Source organism: Ambystoma mexicanum, chromosome 12 (assembly GCF_040938575.1).
Source record: "Ambystoma mexicanum isolate Mex_15411 chromosome 12, UKY_AmexF1_1, whole genome shotgun sequence".
In the NCBI taxonomy this organism is placed as follows: domain Eukaryota; kingdom Metazoa; phylum Chordata; class Amphibia; order Caudata; family Ambystomatidae; genus Ambystoma; species Ambystoma mexicanum.
Genome location: NC_090936.1, coordinates 879,572,306 through 879,587,804, shown reverse-complemented (window position 1 = coordinate 879,587,804; position 15,499 = coordinate 879,572,306). Strand labels below are relative to the sequence as shown.

At 46.0% G+C, this 15,499-nt stretch overlaps 1 protein-coding gene across 4 annotated transcripts in view; it reads left to right on the top strand.

The window, feature by feature from the left end:
• CPSF6 (cleavage and polyadenylation specific factor 6) overlaps positions 1-15,499 on the top strand; it is a 539,228-nt gene that overhangs the window by 38,219 nt on the left and 485,510 nt on the right. The window lies entirely within an intron of this gene.

Genomic DNA, 15,499 nt, shown 5'->3' with positions numbered 1-15,499 from the left:
GCTTTTTCTTGTAAAACCATTCTTTTACAAAGCAATACATTTCAGGCTTCTCGGTGGTTATTCCGAGCACTGCAATTAAAGTGAAGTGTTTAACTTTTAAAAAGCACAACTGCTCTTATTTTATCCCCTGTAACAAATTGTCCTGGTAGTTTTTTTGTGACCACTCAATCACAGTTCTACAATTCTTGATAACTTGATTAAGGGGGTTACAATTTCTCCAATGATGCATTACCTTCTGCAAACCTGATGCCATTATTGTGTAGAGCATTGCCATTTCTTTTATAAACTAGGCTGCCACCGGTGATGCAATTTTATTTAACAGGTACAAGAAGCTTTACCTCGCAATGGCCTTATCTTGCTTGGTTCCTGGTTTCCCAGTTGAACGCTGTGTTGCGGTGAACAGTTTTCTAAATCCATTTTCTCAAAGAGATTTGGAAATTTGTTTTCTGCTTGAGACATGCTTATCACATTAAACTAGTCAAACCTGGGTACTATATTGTCTTGAAATATACCTACAGTCAACAAATTACGTCCACAATTTCAGATACTTGACACACTTTGTAAGTAGTCATGGTGCCCAAACTACTGGGTTTAATGGCACTTTTTTTTTTTGCTGTGCACTGTTCCTCTCACAGCAAAGGACTTTCATACACGTGCAAAAAATACATTTTACTCTAATTTACCACTATAACCTTAAAAATAAGATTTTAAAGAAGAGTGTCCTGGTTACCTTGCAAAGTAAGTATTTGGACCCTTGTTTATAGAAGGATCTTGCGCGTTATTGATGTGGTTTTAAACCTGAGAGTTCTTTATTTACATTGAAAATAAAGCTTCTACATATTTGTTAAGTGAATGTCAGCCGACACATGTTTCAACCCCTGAGGGTCTTTCTCAAGGCAATTTAGGTAAGGTTCTTGAGGGCAAAATCCCTGTGGTTCATAAAGCCATTGGCTGGTAGTAAAATGGATTGGTTTTGATAGTTGTTAGGCTGCTGCCTGTGTGCTGCTCACTACATCAGTCGTAAATTGACAATTATTTTGGTAGTAGCCGTCAATTAAGCATGTGCCTCAGCTGTGGCATGGATGATCAAGAAAACCAGGTTGTCTGCATCTTCCCTCCTAAGCATATGGACCCAATGAAGCTAGATCAGTGACTTTTATTTTGTCTATCTTCAACTGCCTGGCAAACCTGACATCCAGCTGCTTACAGATTGTCTTTAAGGGGTATAATTAATCTAGCTGTACTATTTGTTTGATTGGGAGATCTGTTGGGCGGTAGAAGTAGAAACATGAACATTGTCTTGAAACCGTACAGAAGTCGCACATCTTCATTCATATACCCTCCAACGTGATGCAGCAGTTTCATTAGTGGTTCGCGACATTCGTAACAAATTTCTGGCATATTTGTTGGAAGGTTGCTGGATGGAGCCACACAACTTTTTACACGGAAGTGAGGTCTTCAGCTTCACTCTGCTGGCCTTTTGCTCATTTTGTTATGGGGAAACTGATCAGTCCTTCAGACTATCTGGACTCTGAAATGGTTTCCTTTTTGTCTTTACCTTTTTGTTTACTTCTTTTAAGTACACACAGCAGCTTACAATGCAGTGTAGTGGGGATACGTTTGTACAACCCTAGCTATTTCCACTTGGGTTCTATTTGCCTAAAGACAAGCTGGTGGCAGCAGATACCTTTTTACAATGGTTGCATTATTTGTAGTGTGCACATTCGTGCTTACTGTGTATGACTACTAAATGTAGCTAGTGAGGATTGGGGTAGTGCTTGTGGGAGTAGGGTGAGGAGCGGGGTGGGGTTGAGGGTGGCTACAGTGGGGTTGAGGGTGGCTACAGTGGGTGGGTAAAGGTAGAGCGTGGGTGGGAGTGGATAGATTGGGGTAGAGTGGGTGGGGGTGTATGGAGAGATGGGGTTAGGGTTGGTGGGTGTATTGAGGGTAGGGTGGGTGGCGGTCAAAAGCGTGAGTGAAGAAAAGGGGTAGAGAGGGTGGAGGTAGGTTGGGTGGACATAGGGATTCGTGGGGGAAGACTGATAGAATGGTGGTACGGTGGGGGTAGTCTGGATGGGGCAGAGTGGGGCTACAATGGGTGGGTGAAGGTAGAATGGTGGGGTGGGAGAGAATGAGACACGGGAGCCCCCACACAATCACCAGGACTAAAGTTTTATATTTTGCGCACACTTGTTAGCTAAATACAAACCGATATGATTCCGCTCCGAGGTTTAATTTCCCCAAATGCACAGGATGTCTAGATTCACATGCTAAAACAACGCTGTTGCAATATAGCGGTCAGTAAGTCACTAAAAGATGGATCGCGTCAAAGCACACAAGCTAGTGTTCGAACTTCTGCATAAGGATTGCTGAACTTTAATTTAAAAAAAAAAGAAAAGCTACACTTTACAGAAAAAGACGAAATGGAGAAGTGCAAAACACAACGCAGGGAATATAGTTGCCTCCAATAAACCAATGCTATAAATTCCTGCGTTCAAATTATGAGAAACGCAGTGCTCAGAAACCCCAGTTCCAGCAGCTATAAGGCACTTCATTTGGTTGAATTTAGATTTGTGCCTAATATCCTCTGTGTAAAGCTTAATTCAGAAGTGTGCCCAATAGCGTGCCCTGGTTGAATTTAGAACTGTGCCTAATATCCTCCCTGTGTAAAGTTGAACTTAGAATTGTGCCTAATAGCGTGCCCTGGCCGAATTTAGATTTGTGCCTTATATCCTCTGTGTAAAGCTTAATTCAGAAATGTGCCCAAAAGCGTGCCCTGGTTGAATTTAGAACTGTGCCTAATATCCTCTCTGTGTAAAGTTAAACCTAGACCTGTGCCTAATAGCGTGCCCTAGTTGAACTGACAGGTGTCCCTAATAGCCTCTCTATGCAAAGTTTAATTCAGAAGTGTCCCTAATAGCGTGCCCTGGTTGAACTTAGACGTGTGCCTAAATATCCCCTCTGTGCAAAATCAAATTTAGAAGTGTGCCTAATAGCTCTGTGTAAAGCTGAATTTAGAATTGTGCCTAAATATCCCTCCTGTGCAAAGTTGAATTTAGAAGTGTGCCTAATAGCGTGCCCGGGTTGTATTTAGACGTGTGCCAATAGCGTGCCCTGGTTGAATTTAGAACTTTGTCTAATAAATATCGCCTCTGTGCAAAGTTGCATTTAGATTTACGCCTTATATCCTCTCTGGGTAAAGTTGAATCTAGAATTATGCCTAATATCCTCTCTGTATAACGCTTAATTTAGATGTGCGCCGAATAGCGTGCCCTGGTTGAATTTAAATGTGTGACTAATATCCTCTCTGTGTAAAGGTGAATTTAGAATTGTGCCCAATAGCGTACCCTAGTTGAAATTAAGAAGTGTGCCCACTAGTGGGCCCTGACTGAATCTAGAAGTGTGCCCAACAGTGCGCCTTGCTTGTATCTAGAAGTGTGCCCAATAGCGTGCCCTGGTTGAATTTAGGACTGTGCCTAACATCCTCCATGTGTAAAGTTGAACTTAGAATTATGCCTAATAGTATGTCCTAGTTGAACTGACAGGTGTCCCTAATAGCCTCTCTATGCAAAGTTTCATTCAGAAGTGTCCCTAATAGCGTGCCCTGGTTGAACCTAGAAATGTGCCTAAATATCCCCTCTCTGCAAAATCGAATTTAGAAGTGTGCCTAATATCTCTGTGTAAAGCTGAATTTAGAAGTGTGCCTAAATATCCCTTCTGCGCGAAGTTGAATTTAGAAGTGTGCCTAATAGCGTGCCCGGGTTGTATCTAGAAATGTGCCTAATATCCTCTGTGTAAAGTTGAATTAAGAACTGTGCCTAACAACCTCTCTGTGCAAAACTTGAATTTAGAAGTGTGCCCAAATATCCCCTCTGTGCAATGTTGAATGTAGAAGTCTCCCTAATATCCTATCTTTGCAAAGCTAAATTTAGAAGTGGACCTAATAGCACACATGCCCTGAATTTAAGTGTGCCTAATAACATGTCCTGGTTGAATTCAGAAGTGTCCCTAATAGCCTCTCTGTAAATTTGAACTTGGAAGTATGCCTAATTCCGCTCTGTGTGCATAATATCCCTCTGTGCAAAGCGTGCCTGATAACCTGGAGTTATTAGTGGAATATAGAAGCGTCCCTAATATCCTCTGTACAAAACTCAGATCTAGAAGTGTGCCTAACAGCGCCCCCTTGCTTGAATCTAGAAGTGCCTAATAAGCGCCCTGATTGAATTTAGTACTGCAATTTGAAAGTCCCCCTAAATTGCACTTAAAATTCCACCTAAAAGCATACCTGTGGCGTTGTTACATTAATAAAAAAATAAAAAAAGTCTCCCTAACAGCTTACCTATATTCCAGCTTGCTAGAAGAAAGTCTACCCAACAGCGTAACTGTGCAGTAGTTGCAACTAAATAGGCCGCCTAACAGCATATCCTAGTTACAATTAGTACATTAAAACCTAGAATAAGTGAATAATAGCACCCTGCTTGGTGGAACCCAGAAACAAAGAATAACCTCACCCAGCGATATAGCCAAACTAATAAAGTCCAACTATAAAGTGTCATTTGCATCTGAACGTATACCTAATAGCAGATACTAACCATGAGTACACCCAATCCACCAAGGTCTGCCGGAAACGACCACCGTGGACCGCCTCCGCCCAGCCCTGCCTCCCAGCCCACCTTCCCCAAATCATCCCATAACCATCCCCTTTCCAAACACAAAGCCAGAGGAGCACGATGGCGAGCCAACCACCCTAAGAACACTGCTCCTCCCAACCCCCCCACCGGTCAACCTACTTTGATCATACCCACCCCCCCTCACTAACATACTGATCACAACCTGCCCTGCAATCATGCACCCACCGCTTTTACCTCTAACCCCCACCATCATCCCCCCTTGACCACACCGCTTCCCCTCCCTAAAAACCGCACGCCTGGCCCTAGCAAGAACAGAAGCCTCATCCCTCTATCCCCCCCCCACCCTCTCGCACACACCAATCGCAACAAGGACACTAAAGAGGAAACGTACCTGGTCCCACTCATTCACTCAGCACTCATCGCCTCCCCTGTCTCGACCCACCCACCACCTCATTCCCCCAATCACCACCATCCCCCCCTTGCCTCACCCTTCCTGAAACCCCTCTCCCTTGATTGCTCACCAACTGCAACTCCTAACCCCCCACACCCCACTGTCAAATCCCCTGTGCCAAACCCAATCACCCGAACGCGCGCATCCACATCCACTCCCACCCGAAACCGGACAACTTTTCTGCTCGCCCACTTTTCCCATCGATCATCAACCACCCCACCCCTCTCGCTCTCCAGTTTCCACCCCCAGCCCCCCGATTCCCCCCCCCCCCCCCCCATCGCTGCATCTGACACCATCCTCACTTACCGAAATCAATTGCATCCTATTCGATGCCCGGTCTGTAGCAAAAAATGGACACAGCATCTTTGACCTCCTCGCCTCGGACAAACCAGACATGGTTTTCATCACCGAAACTTGGTTCTCTGACAACTTCGCCCCTATCGCCAATGAAGCCTGCCCCCACCTCCCCCGTCTACTCCCTCATCCCACTGAGCATTCATCTACAAGTCTCACTTCCACGCCTCAATCATCGACAACCAACCTTCCATTCCTTCCTGCAAATCTCTCCTCGTTAAACTATCCCTTTCCCCGTCGTCCTCACACAGCTTCCTAATAGTCTACAGACCCCCTGGCTATGATAGACAGTTCTCAAACAACCTCTGCGACCCTATTGCCACCCTTCAGCTAAACCATCCCAACCTCACCCTTCTAGGAGACTTCAACATATGGCTCGACATCTCCACCAACCCTATGACACACTCTCTGGTTGACGGTCTAGACGCGATTAACCTCCAACCACACATAAACGGCCCATCCCACTATAAAGGACACACTCTTGATGCCATCTTCAGCTCCCACAACCGGATACATCTAACCCCCTCCCCCCATCCCTATCATCTGGTTCGATCACTTCATTGTTTCTTTCGCCATTTGCTCACCCATCCTGCTTCCCGAACCTGAACCTCTGAATCTACGCAAATGCTGGGAAAAACTAATAATCCTTCCTGACCTATCCGACACACTCCTCCAGTCTCCTCCACCGACCTGCCCACCCAATAAACAACTAACCCCTAGGCCTTTGACTCATGGCTCAACACCTCACTAATGCGGCTCACACCCTCTTGCAAACCATCAGCCCGCCGTGGCCTGTTCCCTAGATGGTTCACACCTGATTTGAAGACCACTAAATAACTATATAAATACCTCGAACGCAAATGGCGGAAAGACAAAAACCCGAGAGCAGAGCCACCTTGGCCCGGCACCTTCATCAGTACAAGGCCGAAATCCGGAAAGCAAAAGAAGCCCACTACAACTCCAGAATCCGAAACTGCAAAAACCCCAGCAAAGAACTTCACAAAATCATCACCAAATTCACCAAACATCATGCTCTGCCACCGTCCCGACCCCCTCAATCACTGTGCGACTCACTCTCTCTCCACTTTTATGCCACAGCTCTTTAAAGAACAAACGCTCTAACAACCAAGCTGGCTCTCTTACATCCACCAGTCAACCCTCCCACCATACCGGCCGACCCGCCGCCCGCGACCACTACGCAACCAACATTTGACTCCTTTAGTCCAATATCACCCGACCAATTTCTCAAACTCTCTGCCCGCAAACCATCCAGCTCTCCGCTTGACCCTTGCCCAGCCACAACCCTCAAAGAAATTTTCGCCTCTACCTGCGCAGGAGAACACGCAAGATCCATCATAAATGCCTCCCTCTCCTCTGGTATTTTTCCTGACATATTCAAAACGGTTCATGTCAAACCTCTAATTAAAAACACCTTCCCTCGACCCTCTCAAGCCCAAAAACTGCCGCCCCATCTCAAACACCAGGTTCCTTGCCAAACTCGTTGACCGAACCGCCTACTCCCAACTAAATGCCTTTGTCGAAGCTAACAATCTCCTAGACCCCGGACAATCAGGTTTCAGAGCCCGACACAGAACTGAAACCACCCTAACTTCAATCTGGGGTGACCTTAAAATCACGGCAGACTCCGCGGGTTGCGCCGCATTAATCCTTCTCAACCTATCCGCCGCATTCGACACAATCACTCAATCCTCCTTGACTGCCTCCACTCCCTAGGAATTTGTGGAACTGCTCTAAAATGGATAGCTTTGTTCCTCAAAGATAGGTACCAAAAAACGCAACTCTCCACATATTCCTCCCAATCCCGACCGGTCGACACAGGAGTTCCACAAGGAGCATGCCTATCTGCCCTCCTGTTCAGTCTCCACTTAATCACCCTCCCACCGATAATTCGTTCACACAACATCCTATGTTACAACTACGCTGATGACACTCAACTAATTCTAAAACTCCTGAACTCAAAACCCAACTCCCAACATGACCTCGCTTCCTGCCGCCTCGACATAGAGCTCTGGATGACCAGAAACCACCTCTTGCTAAACCCCTCCAAAACCGAAATCATGGTATGTGGCAACTGCGAACTTCTTCCACACCCACCACCCTGGCCATCTGCCATGGGCACCTCACCGACTCCCTCTAATTCAGTAAAAAACCTTGGATGCACCCTTGACTCTAACCTAACACTCTTGCGCCAAGTCAACGTCTCAAAGTCCTGCCACTACCACCTTAAAACTCTTAGGCGCATCTTTCCACACCTCTCCTTTCCCAACAGACTCTCCGCGGTCCAGTCAATTGTTATATCAAGACTGGACTACGCTAAACCCCCCCCCCCCCTCTTCTCTACCTCGGAGTCCACGCGTACCAACTGAATAAACTACAAAGAGCACAAAATGCTGCAGCCAAACTGCTACTAGCGCACGGCCCGAGAGACCACATCCCCCCATCCCTCAAAACCCTGCACTGGCTCCCAGTGGCCCAAAGGGTGACCTTCAAAACCTTATGCATTTCTCACCGAGCACTGCATAAACCGGACCTCAATATCTTCAAGACAAGCTGAAACTCTAACAACCCCCGCGTACTCTAAGGTCAAGCTTAGCCGGCCTCCTAGTAATACCTAAAACAAACTCAGTCAGGTTAGGCGGATCATCATTCTCAGCCTTAGCCCCCACGCTGTGGAATGCACTCCCACCCCACATCTGCCTAACTGAAGATCTAATGTCTTTCCGCAAATTACTGAAAACTTGGCTTTTCCCCTGAAATCAACCCCGTACTCAAACTGAATAACATTATCTCAATGACAGCAAACTGCTAGATCTTGAAAAACAATAAGACGAATAACAATACAACACCCAGATCCAAGCAAGAAATCGACAACTAATAATCCGCTAATGTAAACTAAAAGGACAAACAAAATAAAATGAGTAAAGTAGATCAAACCAGTAAAGTGGATAAAAAGAAAAAAAATCTAACAAACAGTAATGCAGCCTAAATTAATGAAATGAATGTAATGATTGCAATGGTCAAAATGGACGAAATAAATAAAGAGAAGAGGATGGAAAGATGAATACAGGAGACTGATGAGTACACAGACAGATGGCATGAATGAGTGCATAGCATAAATGGAAAGTACAGAATAGACAATTAAGGTACATGAGACGGATGCAGAGCGTGTAACAGATGGAGAGCACAGAACCGATCCAGTATGTATGCCAAGTGACATGGCCTGAACCGATAATGCATGACAAATGAACGGAGCAGATGAAATCGGTAGAATGGATGAATCGCGTGGAACGGATGAGTGCGCTGAGCGGATGAATGCATGGAGCATATGACTGCATTGAGCGGATGTGTGTAGAGCAGATGAGTGCACAGAGCGAAGGACTGTGTAGAACAGATCAGTACGTGGAGCAGACGAGTGCGTGGAGCGCAGGAGTGCACAGAGCAGATGAATGTGTAGAACGGATGAGTGTATAAAGCGAAGGACTGGAGCGGACGGGTGCGTAAGAGCGGGTGAGGGCGTGAAAAGAGAGTGCATGGAACGGGTGAAATATATGGATGGAACGGATGAAGCATGTGGAAGGTACGGGTGATGTGGATGGGGTGCATAAAACAACTTAGAATTCACGGAAATGATCAGAGTACACGGAACAGATCTGAGTGTATGGAACGGATTGGAGTGCATGAAACGGTTCGAAATGTGTGGAGCAGAATGGAGTGCGTGGAGCGGACTGGAGTGCATGTAACTGACTGGAGCGGATAAAAGTGTGCAACATACATGGAATGGTTTGGAGTGATTGTAACGTTTCAAAGAGCATGTAAACATCATATCACATCACCATGCTTACTCTTCTTTACACCACCATTCAACTAGAACACAGATACTATGACACCATTCGATATAGCTGTTCTCATACCAACATCTGCAGCATACTCCACATCACTCTAAATAAACACTGCTGGTTAGACACCTTCCAGCCAGGCGTTCGTTCTCCTCGGGCCTAACGCAGCCAGAACCGGTCTGGATAAAACCTGCCAGAACGAACACATACTCTTGATCTCTCAAACACCACACCTACCACTATGAAGCAGCTAATACACGAATGCCACACCAGCTGCACACATACCCGGTGCTCACACGCACCTTTGACTCTCTCTACTGACTTGAACTTCGGTTCCCGAGGGCGTTCAACCTACCAACGCCTTGAGACCATACCAATGGTACATAAGGCGCTATATAAATGCAAAGTAACATAACAACCTGAGGGGGCATTTAAGTAACGCACAGGCCAGACTGATCAGAGGCATCGATTGAGAATAAGTTCTCTTGTTTAACTAGCAAAAATGATCTTGTCGTAGAAGTAATTCATACCCTCTCTATTAAACAAGTCCAGAGAGCGCAGTATGCGTTTCTAGCAACATAACTGATAATGTCACATCGCCCACGTTCCTTCCTTGTTCTTGATACAAAACCAAAGAGCAACTTCTGTAAAAAAAAAAAATATTTAAAGCTTAATACAAGTGAGCCCTGCAAGTTGCCTTAAATTATCCACTGGACGAAACATCCTTTGTTACAGATGGCGGCCTCTACTAAATTCAAACATATTTCGACCTTCACATAATTCTTCTCGGGTGTGCTAAAGTTAATCTAGCCTGCCCGAAGGTGTAGAAACATCCTAGGAATGCCCAATGTTTTTTCCGGGCTTCATGTTTGATGAGCCTTAAGTTTAACAATGTGGTATCTCACGAGAATGTATTAATGCCTTGGTTCTAGACCAAAACATAAAGCTTTATTGCAGTACTGCGACATTGCCAAGCGGTGAAACCAACAATCCTTGGCCATCACTTTACAATAGTATTCTTGGCACCATGTATGTATGTTAGTGAGAATTCTCCAAAATGGCTAATTTCCCTTACCTACTGAGTCCCTCAGCAGCTTTGCTGGATTTCTAAGCTTTATTTTTTCACCTGGTAAGTGTGTGAAGCCAGTTGTTCAAAATGTGCACCAATCTGAGCTTTTATCCAGAACCGCGCACGCACCGCTCGTCTTACTTAAAAGAATTTTGCTCTTCGGGACACTTAAAGCAGAAACAGCCCAATCCCACATCTGGATCTGTTTTACAATAAACACAGGGGCTAATTAATCCTTTTCTTGTACCTGCATCCAGAGCCCCACACGCCATTGCTCTTCTTACTCAAACTAAGTGGCCATCCAGAATACTCTCAAAACACTCACACATAGCTTGCATCCCAGCCCTTAACCACAGCATGCAGCTCCACTTGTAACTGCTTCTGTGTCCTGTGAGGTGTCCAGAAGAGATCCGCATCAGTGAATCTTGCTTGCCTTCTTCACCAGGGGTTGCATCCTGCACCAGAAGCCGATTGGAAAAGGAGTCAGCTGGGGGAAAGTAATTGCAACGCATTCACCTCCCCTTGTTCTCCTTTCAATAATCCTTAGAATAGACGATTCCATTCCATCGTGTTTTGATTGTCTGATGTAAAAGCTTGTATCTGAAAGAGGAATATCATTTTACCTACCTCTAATGTTGTTGACTATCTTCTGGAACATTTAATTCTCCTAAGAAGATGCTTTGTGGCTTTTGGGCACAAGACCCCATGCATCATAGGGATTGGGCTTCGAGGCCCCTCGGATGTTTTTTTTTTTCCGCCATCCTAGTCAGATGCATGTTGCAGAGTTCCTTCTCCTAGCTAACGCCATTCCTTATACAAAGTTTAAAGTTAGACTTTTTTTTCTGTACTTTCGACGATCGTACACGCACGACCTCCGGGGGCGGCTTCAGAGGACAAGACCTTTCGTCAAAGATGACTCCAGTCTCAACTAACTTGGTCTGCGGCCAACCTAGGCCCCAAGGGCCTCAGCCCTGCACAGTAGGGAGAGTGGTGGGAGGTCATAATTCATCTCACTTGAAGAATGCCTATTTCCTTATACTTTTTATTTCGCCAGGCTGCCAGCTTTCCAGACTATGCAAAACACATGCATTTAAATCCTGTCCTTGCTATAACAGGAGGTTTCCCTGGAAGGATTCACACTGAGCGTGTAACCTTTGCCTCCCTAGGGATCACTCAGAAAAACAATGCAAGTCCTGCAGAATGTTTCAGCAAAATATTTTATAGGACCAGAAAACTAAATGCTGGGCCCGCCATGCAAGCAGAGGCTGCCAAGGGAGCCTCCAGTGTTGGCAGCATCAGTGTCCTAAGTGATGCCGAGGGCAATCGGGATTAGATGGTTTCCCACATGGGAGCCCCATACTAGGCCAATTGGTTCTGCTATGGAGACGACACCCGGTGGCTCAGGCACTCTCATTGCACGCCACACTAACGACCCCCCCGACCAACAGTCGGATGTGTCGTCTACTGATACGCCACACGTGGTGTTGAAGGGAAGGTCTGAAACATCCCTGTCCTCTGGGCCATCAACAGCAAAATCAGTTTCTGGCACCGCAAGCAAATCCGGAAAGTCCTCGGGTTCCGGTGACAATACGTGGAAAGACGTGTCGACGGTCTCAGCTACTAATTCAGAATCATTAACAAAAAAAAAAATACTCCTCCGCCCTCCCCAAAGTTAAAACATTGGAAAACAAAAAATCTTCGACGCCCCTACTTTTAAGCAAGATTGTATGCAGTACCCTTTTGGGTGCACTACAACAAGCCTGACCTACAGGCAGTAGGAACCCAAGCTTTGGTATATGCTTGTGCTACACAGGTTGGTAGCGTGTTGAGCAGCCAGGCTTATCTCAAGAGGGGTCAATGTGAGCTGTAGGGGAGTTACAGAGAGTCACAGTGACAAGTATTCAAATAAACATTTACACACAGGTTTTCTTGAATAAACAATTATTAATTTATTTATCAGTCAGTTAGAATAAGCTTTCTTCAAAAGGGAGCAATATAAAAGCAACAAACAAAAACAAACTGTACACTCTTAGTTTCTAAATCAGAAAAGACCCTTTTGGTATGGCCCACAGACACAACCTACACCCTCGGGTGACTTCAATAGCTAGGTACATTAATATCTTACTGTTTGCATTTAGAATACTCTTAGGAGTTGGTCAAAGAAAAGGATATTAGAACACACACAAGATCACAGATATTCTTAAGCCGGCAAATACTTTTGGATCCCCTAAGCAGAGTCATTCAGTGCTACAGGCAAAGTCAAAGGGCAAAAGTCTTCTATAGGCTGAAGCACTTCTGGTAGGTACATAGAAAAGTCTTTGCACAATGTTTTAAAAGTCTTTGAAGAAAAGAAGAATCAAATGTAAGGCCACGTGGTGTTTAGACTTGTGAGTAGTACAAGATGCAAGCAACTCTACAATGAGAGGTGAGTTCGCTCAGACTTCACAGCACCTTTTGTATTGAAGAAAAAGTGCAGCAGATGACTCTGGTTCCTGTGCAGCTCTGCAGATCTCACTGTTCCTGGGCCTCAGGACTTCTGGCTGTCATTGCTTGCAACCGGCAATCTTTCCAACAAGTGGCACTTCAGTGTTTCAGCTCTTCGGGACTACCGCAAATAGTAACACAGCGGTTTCTGGCTGTTGAGTTGGACTTTCTTTGCTTCTGGGGTCCCGCACTCTGAGGGGGCTCCAGCTCGTTTTGTCCTGCTTCCTGGGATTCCAGAGAATCTTCCTGGAGTTCTTGGCCCACTTAAAAGGAACGCACACAATCTGGTGTTTTCTCTCCCTGGCGTTTCGGTTTCCAGCAACAACTCTGTGGAAATGCAACCAGCTCCGAGATAATGTCCAGGTGGCATACTGGTCCCACCAACTCAAGGGGAGAAGTCCTCCTTGCAGGGGCTTCTCTGTCGATACGAATTTCAGCAGGGTCTCACAGGGCAAACCAGTGGTACAGCAGTTGCAGCAGGCGTTCTTTTCAAGTTGTTCTTCGGTTCCTTCGTCCAGTGGTCGACTCTGCCTTCCAAGCCAAAAACCTCGCCTTTTATTCAGTTCTCTCCCATTAATTCCAGCCTAGCTGTCACCCAGCATGGTGGTTGTCCTTGCCGGACAGTCAGCCGGCCAATCTCCACAGAGTGCATTTGGGGCTCGCACGGGGAGTTTCGGGCATCTCCCTCACTTCCTGCCCACCCACCCCAGACACCCTGGAGCCAGAGGCGGGCTTTACTCGTGAATCCTGCCAAAGGCAAAGCGAACAAAGGGACCAAATTGGTTTTGGCGCGCAGAGTAAATCTCAAGAAGGACCTTTCCATAAGGAAATGGCGAAAAAAGACTGGCCATTTTAACAAAAAGGGCACCCTTGGGTGCTTTACTGCAGCTGCCAACGCAGCCCGCGGTAAATGCACACCACGGTAGTTAAAAGTAAACCACTGCCACCAGCCATTCAGTGAGAAAAGGGTAACATAAAAATGTTACATGAGAAGCTAGACAAAGAGGATACTAAGTAACCCCTCCAGCACCCCATTGTAAGATGGGGTGTGCTGGGTCTAGAAAGTTACAAATGCAAGTTGTCAATTTCACTTCACTGCTCTTGGAAACAGTAGTTTAGCCAAGAGAAGGTATTTAAACCTTTGGGACATCTGAAAGACTTCCCTGTGTCACTGCACTTAAGGTGCAGTGTGACACAATGTAAAAGATGATGCCTATGGAGTTTGTAAGACTCCACAACCAAAAGAAACCCAGTTAAAAAATCACATTTACACGAGAGAGTGGGGAAAAGGGTCTCGCTCTCTCCAAGTCCTTCAAATCCAGCAAAGTTGCTGGGGGGGTCTCAAAGGTGGAGGGAATTCACACATTTCTGAGATTTCTCCCGAACACGTACCCACAAAGTCACAGGGTTCAAAGGAAAAGAATACTCTGCCCCTAGGGACACCCTTTCAGGAGCAATGCACCAGAAACAGCTGCCTGCTCCAGAGCCTTTGCTTGCACCTGTTCCCACAAGGTTACCAAGCTCCTCCCAATGGACTTCAGAACAGTTTGATGGGGTTATGATGAGGATGTCTAGTTTTGTTGATTTCTTAGATCAACACCGAGAGCAACTTGCCAACCTCCAAGAGCCCCCTCGGGGCAAAGGAGCTACCAAGCAGCCAGACGCCAAAAGCCCGCCTGGTCCTAACACAACCCAGTACATTTACCTACCAGAATGCATCTGATGACCTATGACGCTCAAGGTTCCCTAGAACATGGCTCATTTGCAGACTAAGGGGACGTGGAATATACAGATCAATACTATGACGACGATGTATAAATCATCCAATCACCATACCATACTTACCCGCCAGTGGCTGATTCCCCTGTGGGCAGCATCTGTGTACAATGATCTACTTTTGAAGGCTGCAGAGCACTTCAAAATAGATACCCAGGAGGCGCAAGTCGATAAGGATTTCGTAGAAGACATCCTCTGGGAGGAGAGCTCTGCAGCACAGTTCATTCCACTGCTCCAATCTATCCAAAGGCGCATTCAGCCATCTCTACATACCGCCCAATCTGACAAAGGCAGGCAACCCTCGCATTGAGAAAATGTTTAGATCGGACCCATTCTTAGGGAGAAGCTAAACCCTGACTCTCTCGTAGTGACCACCACAAGGAAGGCGGGGCACATCTTTAGCCTCTGCCGAAGCCCCTCCTGACAACGAGAGCAAAAAGATTTACACCCTAGGCAGGAAAGTAGCTTCCTCAGCTGTTTACCAAGTGAGGATAGCAAATAATACTACGCTACTGTCAAGTTTAAATTGCCACGAGGGACGAGATCTCACAGCAAATACTCGGCCCAAGAGCTGCTAAGAACACCGCTCTTACAGACAGTAGCTGAAGGTAGACAGATAGCAAGCTGCATCCTAAAAAAATGATCTAGACGCAGCAGACAATGCTGGGTGTATTGTTGATGAGGGTATCCTCATCAAACGCCATGCATGGCTACTTCAATCAGGTGTCAAGCTAAAGACAAGCCACTCTTCTGAATGTGTCTATCAAGCCCAACACATTATTTGGTACACTGAAAGTGCTAAAGAGTAATGACGCCCTCACATCTGCGAGACAACTCGCAAACCTTCTGTGCAGAGCGGGGGCTCTAATACATGCTG